The sequence below is a fragment of the Trachypithecus francoisi genome, unplaced genomic scaffold, assembly GCF_009764315.1.
Source record: "Trachypithecus francoisi isolate TF-2019V2 unplaced genomic scaffold, Tfra_2.0 Lachesis_group13, whole genome shotgun sequence".
NCBI lineage: Eukaryota > Metazoa > Chordata > Mammalia > Primates > Cercopithecidae > Trachypithecus > Trachypithecus francoisi.
The window spans coordinates 6,996,606-7,013,115 of NW_022681458.1; the positions used below are offsets into that span (position 1 = coordinate 6,996,606).

The window sequence follows — 16,510 nt, forward strand, 5'->3', positions numbered from 1 at the left end:
GAGATCGCGCCACTGCACTCCAGCCTGGGCAACAGAGTAAGACTCCATCTCAAAAACAAAAAACAAAAAGCAAAAACAACAACAAAAAAACACCTCACCCTCCTTTGAGAGCCAACTCATAATTCCTCTTCAAATGCAGCACTGAAATGTCCGGGCTTGAATACCAGGAAGCCCGAATGATTTGTGAGGACTCCTCTCTCCAGTCACCTTCCACAGGCTGCCTGGAGGCTGCCTCTTGCCCTGGACTGTGGGTTTCTATTAACCCACCTAGGGAAGCACCTTTGACTCTCAGGTGTCATTCAGAAGAAGACCAAATTCAATGAAAAACCTAAAGATAATGTTCAGAAGCCAGGTCTTCCCTGTTCTGCAAGTGGGCAAAGAATACATGTACTTAATGAAAAGCACAAGAAATAAAAGCTCCATAAAGGGAAGGAGAGTTTTACACTCTGGTTTCTGTCAAGGGTCATCTCTGTATCAGCTGTGCACTCCAGCCAGGACATTCAGGCCCCATTCAGGCCCCCATACCTCGGCTTATCTTATCTCCAAGTGCGATAGGCTTGCCTGAGGCCTGCCTCCAGCTCAGAGGTTGTTAACATTTTTTGAGGGTGCAAATCCTCTAAGGAATCTGACAAAGTCTCTGGACCCTCTCTTTAGAAAACCACCTCCACCTGTAAAGTTCTGCATGCAGTTTCAGTGGTTTCACAGACCCTCTCAAAGGGCCACGCCAAGGGACCAGGAGCCCAGGAGCCCAGGATAAACACATCTGTTCTGTTACTGATAACAGTTACCTTCAGAAGACCAACGCTGGGAAGAGCAGCAGATGCCCCAGGTCAAGCCAGAGCCTCTGTCAACACTGTTTATAATTAATTTCTCAAAAACTGGAGGCAGAGACGAGGTTGTACGCCCCAGCTCAGACACAAAAGTGAACACCATGTAAACGGGATTTATGGGCAATGACAAGGTAAGAAGAAAAAGAATCAAGTTGTGTTTACTGAGAGCAAAGTCCAGAGCTGCTGCCTGGGGGAAGGAAAGGGGTCAGAACGAGGTGACGCCTGCCCACAAGCAGCTGGGGCAACGGGGAGATACCACCAGTGTAGAAAAAGGCAGAAACCACATGGAGGCTGCTGGCAGTGGGGACAGGCCCCAGTGTGTGGGGCACCAGACGGAGGGTAGGATGCAGGACAAGTCCCTGGCCTTTATGTCTCTGCTTCCTCCTCTGCCAAATGCAAGGCTAGGCTCTGTGATCTTTCAAGTCCCTCTGGCCATCCAACAGAGTGGAAAGGAGATTTTGGGCACACCACATGTGGGGCTCCAGGACCTGCCTCCATGCAACAGGGACATGAACATCGCAGCTTGACGTCCTCCGTGTCAGTGACTCAGAGACAAAGGATCAGAGCCCGACCCCAAGATCCAGGCTTCCCCTTCTGGCTAAGCCTCTTGCTGACTTCTTGGAAGGAGGGGCCTCATGTTATTGACTCTGGCCAGTGGATCATGCTAATCCCTCCTCTGACCTTCATATCCCCTGGAACCAAAGGGCGGGGCCCAGATCAGGAGAGCAACCTGCATGGGAGAATAGCATGAATGAAATGTCAGGGACAGGGGTGGCCACCCTGGTCACATCAATAACATATTAACAGTGAAGCCACACAGATCAGGCTGGGGGGCCCTCCATAAGCAGATGAGAGAAGCGAGGTCCAGAGAGGATACAGGACTTGCTTAAAGTGATGGGGTTGTGGGGACTTTCAAAAGGAAGGAAGAAGGGAAGGAGAGAGGGAGCTTGCAGAGAAGCCCAGCTGAGGATGAGTGACACTTCCCTGATTGCCTGGGGGTCCCAGTGGCTGTCGCTGCCTGGCCCAGGCACACCCCCAGCCCGGAAACCCCTGTGGCCTCACCCCTCCCCAGATGGATCAGCGGTGGAGACCAGGTACAGGTGAATGAATCCACAGCAGACCCAGAGCTTGAGCTGGCCCAACCAGCTGCTTCTGAGACTGAGACTTGGATGCTCAGAAACTCAAAAGCGGCCCAAGGGCAGGTCCTGCAATGGGCTTCTGCACCTTGGCTGGTGGCCACTCCCGGGCCAGGTGTGCGCTGGTGGTGAGCAGCAGAAGCCAGGTGACGGAGCCAGCCACACAGGTGAGAGGAAAGCATAATTTTTGATGGCCAATTCATTTCTCAAAGTTTGAGAAGACTCACTATGCTCTGTTTCTGGATCATTCCAATAATCCTGCCCCCTTTTCTTCTTGAGCAAGTCTGAGAGTGTCTTCGGTTCCTTTTTAGTCTTTGAGAACCTTCAGAGACCCAGGTTCCATCTTTACCAGAGGAAACTGAGGTCCAAGGAAATTGATTTATATAACATGCTATTGTGCCAATAATTTAAATCTGTCTCTGCTTAGTCAGAAGCTCTTCGCATAGGTATTTTTCGGACCCAAGAATGAAATACATCCAGGTGCCCTTCTGAAATTGCAGTCAGCCCAGTCAGCTTTAAGGAATGAACTAACAACAGGGTGGGGGACAACTCCAAGCACAGAGACAGGAAAATCAGGGCTTTTCTGATTTGACGGGAAGGTTCTTCCAAACGGGAGCAGATTTCAGCAAGAGATTCAAAGGCTCTTGAAATAAATAATAGTGGAGTCTTTTTTTGACTGACATCTTTTGTCCCCACAGCCTCAAGTATGTTAAAAATCCTTCTTGTGAACTCACGACATGCTTGCTTTGAGAAAGGTGTAAGGCAGGCTAGTTATGACACCACAGAACAAGCCTCTTAAGAAGGCAGGCGCCATTCTTAGTCCAGTGTGTCGCCGGGAGTACGGCTCATGTTTCTTTCTCCTCTGTGCAGATTCCCCAGCTTCCCTTCAGCGGCTGATGGCCTCACCAATGTGCACTTGCAGCGGTTTATTCACTGAGGCCCTGCGGACATTGTCACCGGAATGCAGAGGCTTGGAGAGATGCTGAGCACGGCTTCCCGTTCCGCCGCTATATGGCCTCAAGTGCCCTTCTCCTCCGTTGGATTATCTGCTGATAACCCGGAGGTCAGGCCTTGGCAGGTGCCGAATCAGTGCCTGCAGGTCACCTCAATGGACAGTCCAAGCAGACCTGGTTATGCTATTAAGGTCGCTGGCCTTAGTTTCTCTGTCCCAAGGATGTATGAAAGCCAGGATCGCTGTCCCAGACTGAAGGCCACGGGGACTTAGCCCAATGCAAACCTCAAAAGTAAACCAATTCGTGGTTGCCAGAGGCGGGGGCAGGGGCAACAGGAGTGCTGACGTAGCGAGTAAAGGGTGTTCTTCCAGGGTAATGAGGAAGTTTTGAAACGAGACAGAGGTGGAGGTGACACAGCACCAAGAATGCGCTCGATGCCCATGCAGTGGTCAGCTGGATGTCAAGTGACTTTTACTTCGAAACCAAAACCAGCAAACAGAAAGCTCAGTAAACACACACAGGGCTAGGAACTTAGGAGACCCTCAGTCTGAAGGGACCCCTGCAGACTTTCCATATGGTCCGGGCAGGAGGTGCCCAGGCAGAGCCGGCATGGCCAGTTGCCCTGTGGAGAGTGGGTGATGCCGCTACCACCCATTTCTTCACTGCACCTTCAACCGTCGTGTGAATTCACAGTCCTAAGAAAAAGAATCATGTTTACCTGTTCATTTTTATGTCTCCTGTTTGTGGCTCACAATGTATTCCCATTGGCCAGTCTAGAGTGGGGGGTGTGGTACCAGCCCACGTGGTTCATGTGCCCCCCGGCCCCAGGCACCCAGCTAAACTAAGGGAACAGAGGAGTGGTTTAGGCGGCACACAAATGCAGCTAGACTCCAGGCTAAGCTCCGAGACTTCTTTCTTTTTGAGACAGAGTCTCGCTCTGTCGCCCAGGCTGGAGTGCGGTGGTGCGATCTCAGCTCACGGCAACCTCCGCCTCCTGGGTTCAGGCGATTCTCCTGCCTCAGCCTCCCAAGCAGCTGGGACTATAGCACCCGCCACCATGCACAGCTAATTTTTTGTATTTTTAGTAGAGACAGGGTTCACCGTGTTAGCCAGGATGGTCTCAATCTCCTGATCTCGTGATCCTCCCGCCTCAGCTTCCCAAAGTGCTGGGATTACAGGCATGAGCCACCGTACCCAGTCCACTGATACTTCTTAATCACCCACTGAACTTGAACTTGAATGAAGTAGTCTGGGTTTCTGAGTACTCTGAGATGAGTTTCTCATCTGTGAAACAGGCAGGGTGTTCCCAGGACTTGAACAGACACAACTACAGAGGGTGGGTGTTGAAGCCGCCAGGGGCTGGAGCTCACCCTTCCCAGCCATCAGTGGGATGGTGGGAACAACCGCAGGGGCAGGCCTTGTGGGGCCTCAGTCCCGCACCGGCTCTGTCCTCTGGCTGACACTCCCCGGAGGAGCAGTCGGTCCTGCTCTGCTGCAGGCCTCCGTTTCCTCAGTCATTCTGGTCTCAGAAACTGAGTCAGGGAGCATTTCTGCTGCCTCCTTTGTCCTGAGGGACACCAGGCACCAGGATAAATTACCTCAGATGGTGATGACCAAGGGAGCAGGAACAAGTTAACAACTTGAACCCACGAGGGGGGAACTACATGCAAATCACAAAATTTGCCACGGGCAAAACTCAGGGCACGGAAACAGAAACCCTGGGCAGCGCTGTCTCTCACTGACCCCCAGGCAAATCAGACTGTGACTATTCAGAGGCACCAAGAAAACACTGCATGTATGCCTCTGGGAAAACAAGGCAAAAGGAAAATCAGCTCGGTGGCCTGTGGATGGTCTCTAACTGCTGTGAGGACCCACGCCCCCAAGCACCCCTAAACTTCACCCAGAGGCGCATGCAACGCTCTGCCCACTGTATCCAGGGCAAGTCTGGGTGCACCTCCCTCACCAGGCTCCCAGAAGCCTGTGTACCCGCCATGGAGACCAGCGGGCACCACTGTGGGATGGCAACACCCGTCCCACCCTCCCGTTTCTCTTCCCAGACCTCTTGCTGCCCCAGGAACTCTGGCACAGGGTCAGAAAAAGCAAACCACATGCGTGCCGCCCAAGGAACTGCTGCAGCCCAAGAGGGACCCCCATTAACCTCCTCCTGCTTTGCTCAGGATGGGGCCTGCTCTGGCAAAGCCTCAAATGCAAAGTCCAGCGAGGCGAGCCCACGTGGGGGCCCCCAGAGAAACACGTTGCACAGTTTATCTAGAGACAAGAACCGCCACATCTCTCCAGTTTATCTAGAGACAAGAACCGCCACATCTCTCCAGTTTATCTAGAGACAAGAACCGCCACATCTCTCCAGTTTATCTAGAGACAAGAACCGCCACATCTCTCCAGTTTATCTAGAGACAAGAACCGCCACATCTCTCCAGTTTATCTAGAGACAAGAACCGCCACATCTCTCCAGTTTATCTAGAGACAAGAACCGCCACATCTCTCCAGTTTATCTAGAGACAAGAACCGCCACATCTCTCCATTTATCTAGAGACAAGAACCGCCACATCTCTCCAGTTTATCTAGAGACAAGAACCGCCACATCTCTCCAGTTTATCTAGAGACAAGAACCGCCACATCTCTCCAGTTTATCTAGAGACAAGAACCGCCACATCTCTCCAGTTTATCTAGAGACAAGAACCGCCACATCTCTCCAGTTTATCTAGAGACAAGAACCGCCACATCTCTCCAGTTTATCTAGAGACAAGAACCGCCACATCTCTCCAGTTTATCTAGAGACAAGAACCGCACATCTCTCCAGTTATCTAGAGACAAGAACCGCCACATCTCTCCAGTTTATCTAGAGACAAGAACCGCCACATCTCTCCAGTTTCTAGAGACAAGAACCGCCACATCTCTCCAGTTTATCTAGAGACAAGAACCGCCACATCTCTCCAGTTTATCTAGAGACAAGAACCGCCACATCTCTCCAGTTTATCTAGAGACAAGAACCGCCACATCTCTCCAGTTTATCTAGAGACAAGAACCGCCACATCTCTCCAGTTTATCTAGACAAGAACCGCCACATCTCTCCAGTTTATCTAGAGACAAGAACCGCCACATCTCTCCAGTTTATCTAGAGACAAGAACCGCCACATCTCTCCAGTTTATCTAGAGACAAGAACCGCCACATCTCTCCAGTTTATCTAGAGACAAGAACCGCCACATCTCTCCAGTTTATCTAGAGACAAGAACCGCCACATCTCTCCAGTTTATCTAGAGACAAGAACCGCCACATCTCTCCAGTTTATCTAGAGACAAGAACCGCCACATCTCTCCAGTTTATCTAGAGACAAGAACCAAGCTGCAGTAGTTGCCTTTGATTTTAGAAACCCCCGCTTTCTGACCAATGCCAGGCCAAAAGAATGCCAGGAATGTGGACGCCTTTCAGGAGGGTTCACCGCAGCCCAAAGAGACCACAGCCTCTGGGGCCAGGGGCTGCACTTATAAGGAAAGGCCTGCTGGTGGCCTCTGCCTGGGCTGAAGTGTTTCAAGTCACTGAGGCCCCAGTGGGCGGAGGACTGACTCTAGGACCAGAAAACCCCTGAATTCCTCACGTCACTGTGAAAAGCCCTGATCCTCCTCCTGAATGTCTCAAACCTTCTCTCCACCCTACGGCACAGGCAGATACTGGAAAACAAAGAGACAGGACAGAAAGGGTGGGGGGAGAAGTTTAAACAAAAATCCAGTCAGCTACCCTCAGTTTACAGGATTTAAGAAAAATCTGAAACAGTGCAAGTAGCTGCCTGCTTTACTTAGAAGGGTTTTTAAAATTCCAACATGGCCCAAACAGGAATCCCACTGCAAGCTGCGGCTTCTCAACTCCCCCTTCGGCCTTGAGCATCCAAATGTAGCGTTTACTGAGATCAGTCCTTTCTGCTTGCTAGGGAACGACTCGTATGTTGCTTTTTAAGCAAACAGAGGCTGTGCCCTACGAGGTAGGCGATCCTATCCAACTGACTTTACAAAGGAGGGTGTTCCTTCTATTGCCAACCAGGACGATAAAGGCCAAGAACAGCCAAGAAAACCTCCAGGAACATTTTACCAGAACACCATTTAATCCAGCTCTTCCTCATGCACACCAGCCAAGGCTTCCTTGGAACATTTTCTGCCAGCGTGTTTCAAGGACAAATGCTCCCAGGATGCCTCAGGGAGGGTGACCTGTAACCGCGGGTCGTCCCCATCTTGTTGCAGGTAACCTCCTGGGACGTGAGAACAATGCTTCCTTTGTGCACGCACCACAGGAGAGGACAGCCAACCTGGGCTCTGTCCTGCGGCTGCTGGGGCGGGGATGAGATGCTAGCCCGGCTTCTCAGAAGAGTGAGAACGTTCCACGGGAGGCAACAGAAAGGGGATTCGCTGAAAACAGAAACGTGGGGCTGTTCTGGGAATGCGCTGGGGCTGGGCTTCTGGATGCCAGGATGACAAACGACCTTCCCACACCGGGGCCAACACTGTGGGCTTCGAGGACAGGAGGAGAGCACCATGAGGGACAGGCCTGCAGTGCCTGCAAAAGGTCAAGTGTCACCAGAAGCTTCCAGAAGCTTTCTCCCTCCTGCAGCTGCTCTGCACACATTTGGGGCCCGTCTCCCCATGAGTCCGGCACCTTGGTCATGACATGGTAAAGCGGGTCCAGGTACGGCAACCCACTCACACCATGCCTGCACTACCTACCTGGTACAGCCACAGCCTCCCGCCGTCAGAGAAGTCCCAGGACACGGCCTTCTGTCCAGGAGAGAAGCGAAGCGCTGCAAGACAAGAAGGAAACACAAGTGAGCTTCGGCCCCATGCAGTGCAGAACTCAGGCCTGCTTCCCGCCAGGGCCCCTTCACGTCCTGGAGGACAGACGGACTCTGCAATGCATTTCCACGGCAGGTGAGGACAGTGGTGGACGCCGCCACGTGGCCTCCGGGTCCCCTTCTGAAGCCAACTCTGGGAGTGTGGCCAGAGGAAGGACCTTGACCCAGGGCCACCCAGAACTGTCTCACTGGAAAGAGCCCTTCTCGAGGTCGCATCGGCCCCATTCCTGGGCCAGCCTGCACCCACTGACCAGACCAGTGACCAACGCAGGGTAACAAAGCCTGCCCCTCACCCCACTCCTGAATCGGGGTGGCACAGGCCAGAGCTCCTGTGGGGTCAGCGACGGGCTGCGTGGAGGCTGCGTCCCAGCCTCACTGTCCTCTGCCCCTGCTGCTGTGCTCCCCAGCAAACCTAAACATCCCGCCCAGTGGCCCCTGCGTCATGGTCCGCTTCACAGGGAGCCCTGCCTGTGACAATAGCTTATTGTGCCTTTTCTCACCCCAAGACTGAGTCTCCTGTCACCTGCCATTACTTCTGCTGCAACGACTGGCATCGTGAGCGCCACAGAAGCATCTTATCAGCTGCGCCCTGAAGATGAACCCCAGACATGCCGCAGCAGTGGGGTCTCCTCCTCAAGTCACAGGGCGCTGACATCACTACAGAGCCGGCGCCTTTGAGAGCAGAACTGGCCAACATCGACGTGACAGGCAGGACTGCAGGTGCCACCATGACGCCCTCCCCCTCAAGCTGACTTTCTCCACAGGAATAACAGAGTGGGCCCCAGGCCTTCAGAGGAATCCGGGACCTCATCGGACTGTGAAAGGAGGAGTGGGAACTTCCTTCTGGACACCTTCCCTAAATCATGGCCACTCGGCCTCCGCAGGAACCAGACAGCCCAGAACAGACCTCCATCCCTGTAAATATTTAACATGCAATTAAAAGAGGCATGACAATCACCCCAGAGGAAAGAATCATTCCCTGTGGTGCTGGGACAACCGGCTGGTGTTCAGAGCACAGGCCTCCCCACTTCAGGGCTTCAACTCATAGCCAAAGATAAAATGAATTCCAGATCAATAGAACCGTGTGGAGGGGAGAGGGAGGGAGGAAAGGAAATTGCCCAGTAGACAATAGAAAATCTAGTTGTAGAGTTGATCTCTACATAGACACGGACCTTCTAAGGGTACAAGCGACGTGCAACATCACACAGGCAAAAGGAAAAGAATCAATGAACGCCACGAAAAAGGCCACAACAATGTGACAAAATATATGCACACACACAACAAAAGATCTCAAACCAGAGAAGACAAAAACAAAGGGTAGGAAGAGACAGGCGGGACTGCAGGTGCCACCACGGCTCCCGCGCAGCCACCCACACCTCGACTGACTTTCTGGACAGGAATCCCAAGGTGGCCCTGTTCACAGGAGAGAAGGCAGGATGCCGCCATCCGTCCATCCCCCTCCTTTGAGACAGGTCTACCATGTTGCTCAGAGCTCTTCGGAATCTCTCTCAAAGTACTCGTTCTCCAAAGAGTCATCCCAAGACAGAGCAGTTGAAAATCTCATCATCTTAAAAGAAATAAGGCCGGGCGCGGTGGCTCAAGCCTGTAATCCCAGCACTTTGGGAGGCCGAGACGGGTGGATCACGAGGTCAGGAGATCGAGACCATCCTGGCTAACACGGTGAAACCCCGTCTCTACTAAAAAATACAAAAAACTAGCCAGGCGAGGTGGCGGGCGCCTGTAGTCCCAGCTACTCGGGAGGCTGAGGCAGGAGAATGGCGTGAACCTGGGAGGCGGAGCTTGCAGTGAGCTGAGATCCGGCCACTGCACTCCAGCCTGGGCAACAGAGCGAGACTCCGTCTCAAAAAAAAAAAAAAAAAAAAAAAGAAATAAAAGGGCACTGAAAAAAACCTGGGGGAAGTGAAACCACAAAGGGGGTTGGCTTCGTGGTATACATCCCTGCCTTCTTCAGACTTCTGCAGCTTTTCCCGTTTCCTCTACCGTGAGCATGCCTTTCCCTTTTCTTCTTTCTGATTCTAAAAGCCACTGCACCAGCATCTCTGAGAACCTGGTGCCTCTTCCTTCCTTTGTACCCCAAGCCCCTATGTCCTGGTCAGGGTACTCGGAATCTTCATTCTGAATTCTAGGCAGGCACCGGCACTGCTGGGCCCCTTCGTCAGGCAGGTCCGTTGCAGGCTGTCATAAAGGACAGATGGGAACTGCCTCAGTGGGGACCCGCCTCCAGTGGCTGCAGTGACTACTGGGCAGGTGAGGAAATGAGGGGAGGGCGAGTCCAGTGACACAAAATAGAACACCCCAAGAGAACGTGTGGCCCTAACATCAGCTCTGACAGGGGCTTTAAGAAATGGACCCCCGGGGCTCATCTCAGCCTCTTCACTCTGCCCAGGGCACTTCCTGAGACAAGCCCAAGGCAGGGACAAGTGTATTTTCCCTGCCCCACCAAGCGCTCCCCAGAAAGACCCGGCTCCCCTCACAGGAACTTCCCAGCCTCCCAGGCTGTGGGCAAGGCCTACCCCAAAGCCTGCCAGGTGCTGTCCAGACCCAGAGCCACACGACAGGAACACATCCATCTCCAGGTGCTGCCCAGACCCAGAGCCACACAGCAGGAACACATCCATCTCCAGGTGCTGCCAAGAACCAGAGCCACGTGGCAGGAACGCGTCCATCTCCAGGGGCTCCAGACCCAGAGCCACACGGCAGGAACATATGGATCTCCAGGGGCCCAAGATGCCTTCCTCCTTGTGACACTCCTCCCCCAACTCACTCCACTCCACTCGGTCGTGGGGGCTACTGAGGCCACAGAGCTACCTGAAGAGCCAGCCTCCAGCCGCCACAAGGAAAACGACCTGCGTGTGGCCTAGGGCCTCAACCTCCCCATTCTCGCTGCTGCCCAGCCTTCCCCCAGGCTGCCCAGCTCCCGCCCCCCAAGGTGCAAAATAAATCTTTGCTGGATAATTCCAGATATCACCTCGGCCCAACTCCAAAAAGCTGCCACGCTCCTTTCTCTATTTAAAGAGAGGCTGCACTGACAACACTCTCCGTCACTGTGGCTTTCGGCACTGATTCTCTTCGCATTTTTGGATAAGGGCCCTGCAAGCCCTCTGGAGCTTTCCTTCTGGCAGGTTCTTTAGGTGGTGTCTTTACTTAACAGCCTTGCAGCTCGAAACTGAGCCCAGAAGACTCCCTGGACAGCGAGGATGATTGGGTAAACTCACACCTCATGCCTAAGGGAGGACCCAGCTTCCCTGACAAGGGACTCAGAGACGCCAGAACTGGACCCTGGGCAGGGACAGGTGCACATGTGGCACCACTGGCCCCCTCAGTGCTGGAGTGGAGGGAGGAGAGAATCTGGCTCTGTCATGTCCAGGAGGTCCCAGTGGATGGAGTCAATGGACAGGACCGCTGGCCCCTTTCCACCTCCCCAGGAGGTTGATCACCTCCTGATCAACCTCTCCAGAGGCCCAAGGTTTCTGGACAAGGACCGGCCCTGTTGAGAAGAGGGGGGCACGATCTTTCAGTCAAGCACTGTTCTCCCGTGGGCACCACCAGACACCAGTGTGGGCCCATCAGTCTTCAGGAGCCCCAAGAAAACCACGCAGTTTAGTGTGGGTGGATGGAATTAGCATGAAGTCTAGAGGATGCCTTATTCTCCGGTTGTTTCAAGAAACATCAATGTTGTCATTAACCATGATTTGGGGCAAATCGCCATAAACCACAATGCCAGGAAGACAAGATTCTGTTGTCTTCAGCAGCTCAAAACACAAGAGTCTTCTTCCATGGTGCAGAGAGAAGGACAGTTATGTCGCTTTGTCCATCTGAGTAGCTGTTTTAACAATGGCTGACAGTCTCAGCTGATGACAAATCTGCAGAGGGTTCATCCCACCTCTTATCCCACCTTTTATCCCACCTCGGCGGGTCTGGGAGAGGGAGTGGATAAATGATATGAGGCTTGTGGTCCTCACCCCACCACATCCAGACAGGAAGCTATATTCATACACAGAGATGACCACTGTGTCCTAAATCCTCATTTCGGAACAGTCAAAAAGACAGCGATCGCCCCATTTCCTAAATGGTACAGATGGAATTGTGTCCCGCCAAATTTGCACATTAAGTCCTAATCCCCAATACCTCAGAAAGTGACCTTATTTGGAGACACAGTGTTCAAGGTGCAATCAAGCTAAAGTGAGAGCACCAGGGTGGGTCCCAATCCAATATGACCTGGTGACTTTATAAAAGGGGAGAGTTTCAACAGACATGCACACAGAGAGGGACAGGTGACAGGACGACGGAGATGGGGTGTGAGGCTTCTACAAGCCAACAGCTACCTGCAAACCCCCAGATGCTAAGGGAGAAAGGCCTAGAACTGATTCTCCCTCAGCCTCAGAAGGAACTGGCCCCAATGACACTCATCTTGGACTTCCAGCCTCCTGACCTGTAAGATAATCCTTTTCCATGGTGCAAACCACCCAGCAGTTTGTGGTCCATTGACAACAGCCCCGTCAAAGTAATTCATCAGACCTTAGAGTCTCCATTTGCAAATTGGGAAAAGGAATTCTCCCGGCTCTGTCCATCTCAGAGGTTACTGAGTGAGTGACAGATTTGAAAATATTACATGAACTCTTCACCCAACTCAACCTACAGGCCAGCCTGTGCTGACCACACTAAGAGCTGGTCCACGCTGCAGAGCTGAGTCTTTCAGGGCCAGATCCGCACGGTGAACATGCAGGAACACCCACAACTAATTTTGTTACAGCAACCTCAGGTATGGGCCCAAAAGTCCAACCCACTAGTTATGGGACATAGTTCTTGAAGGGTTGAGGTGAAGCAATGTTAGGCTGGTGTTGAGTAAACTGAAAAACGTGTACGCCTATTTCTTAGATTTCCAAGCCTCCACAGTGAATATCAATGGAGCCATTGGCCAGAGGAGCCTCTATATCCTGCATCCCCGACAGCTGGATTACTGGGGTCGCTCCATCCTCACCCACCACCATACATCAGAGCCAATCACTAGAACCAAACTACAAAGTAGAACTAAATACACGCTGAGTACCATTTATCCAAAATCCCTGGGACCAGAAGTGTTTCGGATTTCAGATTTTGGAACATCTGCATATATACAATGAGAGATATCTTGCGGATGGGACCCAAGTCTAAACACTAAGTTCATTTATGCTTCATCCGTACCTTCTACACACAGTCCAAAGGTGATTTTACGTAACATTTTAAATAGTTTTGTTCTGGAGCTTTGACTGCAACCTGTCATGTGAGATTAGGTGTGAAATTTTCCACTTGTGGCATCACGTTGGTGCTGAAAAAGTTTCAGACCTTGCAGCATTTTGGATTTCAAATTTTTGGATGAGGGGTGTTCACCCGGAAAATTCTTGCCCAAATCAAAGGCAAACTACAGCCCGTGGGCCAAATCCAGCCTGGCCACCTATCTTTGTATGGCCCGTGAACAAAGAATGTCTTTCTATTTTTAAATAGTTGGAGGGAAAATAAAAAGAGTAATATTTCACGATGTGAAAATGATACGAAATTTAAGTCCCAATGTCCTTACCTAAGTTTCACAGAGCACAGCCCCACCCGTTTATCAATAGCACTTCTGTGCAACCAAAACAGAGTAGCTGTGACACAGACCTTATGGCCCACAAAGTGGGAAATATTTACTCTCTGGCTTTTTACAGAGAAAAGTGTGCCAAGCCCTGTTCTCTACCCTTCCACTTACGCAGTGGGCAAAGGGCCAGGCGGGATGTAGGCTCAGGCCAAACGGAAGTGGGCATTCACCCGGGTACATGGCTGCATGCCAGGAGTGTCTGCCAAGAGACCAGCTAGGGTAAGAGATGGCAAGAGGGAAGGAAAGAAAATCAGACGGAGGTGTGGTCAGAAAGGGAGACGGGAACGGGCCCAACATCCATTTCAAGGTTTCTTTCTAGAGCTGGCTCCAACCTCAAAAAGAGGGGAGGCATCTCTGGCCCCCTCCAGCAGCACAGTGACGCCGTCCTCCTCCAGCTTCCGGTTCGCACAATCAGTCCTCATGCACGGCACGTCCAAGAATACATGGGGGCTTCATGGCCTGGCCATGGACTCAACCCCAGGTTCTTCATTCTCTGTGAGGGCAGATCATTCCACTCCGAGACAACCGATTTACAAAACTGAGACAGCGGCACTCTGGTAGACGGACAAAAGCCTTTGTACTTCATGCTATCAAAATCAACACTATTAAAACTTACACACTGACAATGGATTTGGGCAAGGGAAGGATGAAGCAGCCACGTGAGAGGGCCTGAAATCTCACCTGATGCACGTTACATTTTCTTATGCAAAACACAAAACCGCTTCACTTACCTTTCCCATAATTACACAAAATTTCCAATTTTACAGAGAATGTGATAAGGAATGGGATATGACCTTCCTCTCTCCTGTGTTAAACCTGGAATGAATACTAAGCATAAAAGCGGGGGAGGGGCGTTGAGACAACCACACACCCAGCACTCGCAACAGCTTTGTACACCTGTTCATGAGTCCCCCCTATACACCGTGGGCTCCTCCTGGCACCTGCGCAGCACCAAGTGGCTGCCTTCTCTGAACGCCCTTCCACCCTGGCAGAGCAGTGGAGGAGGTGGAGGCCCCCTGCCCTTGAATGGGAAGACAGGAGGATGATGAGACACAGGGCACACTACACCTGTGGGGCCAGAAGACCATTTTCTCATTCCCCTTTGGGCTCTGCTCCCCTGGCTGGAGCTGGGGGAAGCTCGTTGTGGAAATTTTACATATTTAATTACTACATAAACTGATGGCAGGGGTGAGACAAGGGCAGCTCCCATGGCAATTCAAGTGGAATATTTCAGAAAGACTCACTAAAGGTGAATCACTTAAAAATGTGGCTGGCGGGCCGGGCATGGTGGCTCATGCCTATAATCCCAGCACTTTGGGAGGCTGAGGTGGGCGGATCATGAGGTCAGGAGATCGAGACTATTCGGGCTAACACGGTGAAACCCTGTCTCTGCTAAAAATACAAAAAATTACCCTGGCGTGGTGGCGGGCGCCTTTGGTCCCAGCTGTTTGGGAGGCTGAGGCAGGAGAACTGCTTGAACCTGGGAGGCGAAGGATGCAGTGAGCCGGGATTGCACCACTGCACTCCAGCCTGGGCGACAGAGCAAGACGCTGACTCAGAAATGTGGCTGGCAAGCTAGATGACATTCAACACCTGAGAAAAATGGAGTCAACTCTAGAAGAACTCTGGGCACAGATGGCCTCACCAGTGTCCCCGTGTCATGGCACCATCTTGGACTGGAAATCAATCATGGAATCACGCATGTGGGTCACACAGGAGACACCAGGGCCAAACCCACACTCAGAAAAGACCCGAACCCAACAGAAAGACTGGAAGATCCGCGCACACGCAGCTTTTCCTTGTATTTTTAATGATTCTTCTAGACTTTGACTTTTTCAACTCACTGACCAATCACTTCCGGAGCCTCACAAGCTGATCTAGCTCATCATTCTGGGCTCTACCGGGGCTGCGGGCGGTGAAGGTTTTTTTTTTCTTTTTTTTTTTTTTTTGTTGAGACGGCGTCTCGCTCTGTCGCCCAGGCTGGAGTGCAGTGGCCGGATCTCAGCTCACTGCAAGCTCCACCTCCCGGGTTTACGCCATTCTCCTGCCTCAGCCTCCCGAGTAGCTGGGACTACAGGCACCCGCCACCTTGCCCGGCTAGTTTTTTTTGTATTTTTAGTAGAGACGGGGTTTCACCGTGTTAGCCAGGATGGTCTCGATCTCCTGACCTCATGATCCGCCCGTCTCGGCCTCCCAAAGTGCTGGGATTACAGGCTTGAGCCACCGCGCCCAGCCGGTGAAGGTTTTAATCCAAGGTTTCGACAATCACCACCTAAAAGCTAGCCAAGGACAGCGTCTCAAGGAAGGCATCCTGGCCGGGCGCGGTGGCTCAAGCCTGTAATCCCAGCACTTTGGGAGGCCGAGACAGGCGGATCACGAGGTCAAGAGATCGAGACCATCCTGGCTAACACGGTGAAACCCCGTCTCTACTAAAAAAATACAAAAAACTAGCCGGAAGAGGTGGCGGGCACCTGTAGTCCCAGCTACTCGGGAGGCTGAGGCAGGAGAATGGCGTGAACCCGGGAGGCGGAGTTTGCAGTGAGCTGAGATCCAGCCACTGCATTCCAGCCTGGGCAACAGAGCGAGACTCCGCCTCAAAAAAAAAAAAAAAAAAAAAAGGGAAGGCATCCTAGGCTTGATTCTGACCTCAGAACTCTCTCCCATGAACAAGTGGGGGGACACCATGAGCCGCCCATGTTGGGAGAAGGCAGCCTGGGTAATGAAGGGTCTGGAGATGGTCATGAGTCAAACGAGAGGGTTCACGTTTCTCACCCCAGCTCCACGACCTTTGCTAAGTGACTTATCTTTCCTGGGTCTCGTTTTCCACAACTGTAACGCAGAACTCTAGCGTACATCCAGTTCGTGTGGGTTTCTCTTCTTTTAGTTTTTCTTCCAGCCTGTAGACCATGTTGAGGGCAGAGACCCTGTCTTTCATTCTGTTTTGTTTTCTTTGAAACATACCAGACACTGAGCGTCAGATACATGGTAGAAATGGCACACAACACCCGTGAAATTCTGTGACTGAGGCAGTGGTTCTCAAACACCGGCATTCACTGGAATTACCTGGAGGGCTGATTCTAACACAGGTTGCAGGGCC

General features: G+C 52.1%; 1 protein-coding gene across 4 annotated transcripts in view; it reads right to left on the reverse strand.

The window, feature by feature from the left end:
• SH3BP4 (SH3 domain binding protein 4) overlaps nt 1-16,510 on the reverse strand; it is a 104,002-nt gene that overhangs the window by 52,041 nt on the left and 35,451 nt on the right. For all 4 annotated transcript variants that reach the window (XM_033229804.1, XM_033229805.1, XM_033229807.1 and 1 more), the window contains one exon: nt 7,654-7,727. The gene's annotated coding sequence lies outside the window, so the exon portion shown is untranslated. The remainder of the gene's footprint in view (nt 1-7,653; nt 7,728-16,510) is intronic.